Source organism: Mustela nigripes, chromosome 2 (assembly GCF_022355385.1).
Source record: "Mustela nigripes isolate SB6536 chromosome 2, MUSNIG.SB6536, whole genome shotgun sequence".
In the NCBI taxonomy this organism is placed as follows: Eukaryota; Metazoa; Chordata; class Mammalia; order Carnivora; family Mustelidae; genus Mustela; species Mustela nigripes.
The window spans coordinates 17,880,199-17,884,041 of NC_081558.1; positions in this window are offsets into that span (position 1 = coordinate 17,880,199).

Sequence of the window (3,843 nt, forward strand, 5' to 3'; positions counted from 1 at the left end):
CGCTAGGTCACAGTCACACAGACGCTGAGAACAGCCCGGGATGCCCCCGCTCGCCGGTGACGCTGTTTCTGCGTCGCTCCTAGGCGCTCCTCCGCCTCCACCCCAGTGTGGGAAGCCTTTGTTCAACCAAGGTCGTGGGGCGCGTTGCAGCCCCAGCCAGCAGAGCTTTCCCTTATCTCTCGGGCCTTCCAGCGGAACGGCCCGTGGCTCCACTCCCCTCCCTTCCCCGTCCTGTCCCTGTCACTGCCATCCTGCCCTCCAGCCTCTCACTGCTTCCCTGAGGCCCTCGGCGCCCCCCCCGCCTCCCCCCCCCCCCCCCCCACCCCACCCCCGTCCCCGCGGGGGACCTCTCGCGTACATCAATGCCATTTGGGTGCTTGGGACAAGTTGCTGCCACCACCCTGGATATTTCTCCAAGACCGTTCCTCACGTTCATCCCCCGACCACCCAGGCTTCTGGACAGACAGACGGCTGCCTACACCCGCCCTGTCCCCACAGGAGCCTAACCCGCAAGTCATCACCTCTTAAACTTCTTTTGAAATAATTTCATACTTACAGAAAAGTTGCAAAAATAGTACAAGAACTTCCTTAGACCGTTTATCAAGAGTCACTGATTTTGGGGGGCACCTAGCTGGGTCAGCTGGTAGAGCACAAAACTCTTGATCTCCAGGTTGTGAGCTCCAGCCCAACGGTTGGGCCTAGAGTTTACTTAAAAAAAGAAAAAGCCATTGATTTTCCACACTTGTCCCCACCCCTCCCCCCCTTTTTTAAAAAAGATTTTATTTATTTGTCTGAAAGAGAGGGCAAGCAGAGAGAGAGAGGCATAGGCAGAGGCAGAGGCAGAGAAAGAAGCAGGCTCCTGGGTGAGCAAGGAGTGTGATGCAGGACCAGATCCCAGGACTCTGGGACCACGACCTGAGCCAAAGGCAGCTGCTTAATGAACTGAGCCACCCAGGTATCCCTCACACTTGTCTAATTTGCTTTCTCTCCTCTGTATCTTTTACACACACACATTTACATCTTTTTGTTATTATTATTAAACCACTTGGAAGTAAATTACATCACAGTTCTTTACTTTTTTTTTTTTTTTTTTAAGAGAGAGAGAACCTGGATATGGAGGGGTGAATTTTGAGCAGGCTCTATACCCAGTGAGGGGCCTGACACTGGGCTTGATCTCAGGACCCTGAAATCATGATCTGAGCCAAAATCAAGAGTCTGGCGCTTAAGTGACTGAGCCACCCAGATTGTCCCCCACCCTTTTTTAAGTAGGCTCCACACCCAAGTTGTGGTTTGAACTCAGGACCTTGAGATCAAGAGTCGTGTGCTCTACTGACTGAGTCAGCGGGGCACTCTCCTGTCACAGTCCTTAACCTTAAATGCAGTGTTATTTCCTGAGAATAAGGATATCCTTAGATACTTATCGAAATCAGGAACTTTAATCCTGAGGCAATCTTTCAACCTCGGTCAACTCCATATTGCAATTTTGTGAATTATCCCAAAAATGTCCTTTATAGCACTTTCTTTTTTTTTTGGTCCAAGGTCCCATATTTCATTTAGTTGTTGGGTCTCTTGAGTCTCCTTTAATCTGGAACGGTTCCTCAGCCCCTCTGCCCTGTGTGACACTGACATTTATGAAGAATCTAGGCCGGCAGCTTTATCAAGTTCCTCAAGGCAGACATTTCCTTTCCTCTTATATTTTTTGCTCTAAGTGCCAAGTTCTATCTGCCCAGTTCCTCAGGCTTCGCCTCTTGGGTGGTATGCTTCCTTCTGTCCCTCTTGAACACTACTGGCTCTACACCTGTCTCAATCCCAGCTTCTCCTCCCCAGAAGTGTTACTCCCATGTGCTCCTGTCTTGAAGGGACTATTTCTCCTACTAGTTGGTGAGCTCCTTGAGAAGAACCTGCCTGTTACACATTGCCTCATCCTGGGGGTCTACCTAGCGCAACTGAAATGTCTGTTGAAGGAGCACGTGAAAGAAACAGCTCTTCTTCCACAGTTGCCCTTCTTCCCAGTAGATCTGAAGTGGGTACTGGGGCATCCAAAGACCGGAGTTACAGAATGTTGGGACAGGGGTAGCCACAGCGCGACATCAACTTCAAATGCCCTTTGTTACTTACGAGGAAAGGCACCGGGGAGTGAAAAGTGACTTACTGAAGATTCTGTGGCTGGAGAGGTGTGGCCCTTTAGTCATCGCTGGCTCATGCTTTGCTCTTCCTGGAGTCAAGTGGCCTTATGTGGTTTGGTTGAGAAACAGGGTCATAAAAACCAAAGTGAGGGTCACCTAGGTGGCTCAGTCAGTTGTGTGCATCCAGCTCTTGGGTTGGGCTCTGGTAGTTATCTCAGAATCGTGGAATCAAGCCTTGCATTGGGCTTGGCGCTCAGCAAGGAGTCAGCTTGGGATTCTCTCTCCCTGCCTCTCTGCCCCTCCCCATGTATATGCACTCTCTCTCAAATAAATAAAATCTTATGAAAAGAAGTGAGATGCAGAAGAAGGTGCACAAAATAGAGACATTTATGCAGTTTTACATGAAAAGCAGTTCTGTATCTGGTTGCTTAGGAAGCAATCACACTGCCAATGGTAGCAGTTACCTTGGGGGGAATGGGTGGGACTGGACAGTTGACCATTAAGCGCGAATTCACAAACCCCAAGCTCCAGTCACATGCTCTACCGACTGAGCCGGCCAGGTACCCCTGAACTTAAACATTTTTCTACTGAAACCAAGGGATTATGGCTTGCATACAACAGTTGCCCCTAATCTTTTTTAGTGAGCTGTCTTAAGATTCTCAGGGAACTAGCTCTCAACCAAATTTCCAAGCAAGGCTCCAAGGGCAGGGTACATTCTAGAAACAGAACTCTGCCTGTTATTGGAGCATAAGATGAACACAGGGTAAGGCTGGCTTTGTCTTAGCACATGGGCTAGAGTTCAAGTTTAATTTTATAGGCAACAAGGAGCCATTCAACTCTCCAGTGAGAATGGGCTGACCTAATTAGACATTTAGCAAGTTGATTATGGCAACAACAGGCTAAGCCAAAAAGCCGGTGGGCTTTTGCAATAATCCAGAGAGGTGTTACTTGCTCAGAGTAAACTTAAAGAGCAAAGTCAGGGAGAAGTGAGGAAGAGAAGATGCTCTGAGTAGATGTTGTGGAAGCTTTCTAATGGGCAGAAAAGTGGTTCATTATTCTTTCTGGAGTTCTCCATGATTAAAAAAAGCCAATTTCTTGTCAAGGTCATATACACTCACATGACCCGTGAATCAAATCCTTAAAGAATGGATACTTGGAATAAATAAAGTTTTCATACATGAACTAGAAAGATACAGGCCTCTCAAATAATTTGGGATAAGAAGATGGGTTCAAAAATAGTAGTAAAGTCTGGAAACAAATATTAAAGTTGTTGGTTTTTTTTTTTTTTAAGGTTTTATTTTTTTTTGACAGAGAGACAGCGAGAGACCAAACACAAGCAGGGAGAGTGGGCAAGGGAGAAGCAGGGCTTCCTTTCAAACATGGAGCCCAATGTGGGGCTCTATCCCAGGACCCCAGGATCATGACCTGAGCTGAGGGCAGACACCTAACCGACTGAGCCACCCAGGAGGCCAGTTTGGGTAAGCTTTTGATATCCCTATTTCATCTTGCAAATCAATCTGAATGCCAAGTTTTTGGCGTCAGGGTAGTAACTGGCGGTTATTCCGGCCATCCCTGGGACCATGCTACATAGGAGCCCTTTGGCCTCTTGGGGAAATAGCCGCGCCCACCCCCGCACCAAGGGTTTTAGTCAAGTAGGGTCCCAGAACCTTAAAGGGAAACACAATTCTCTTAAATCCATCAAGAACTAGGCAGAGAG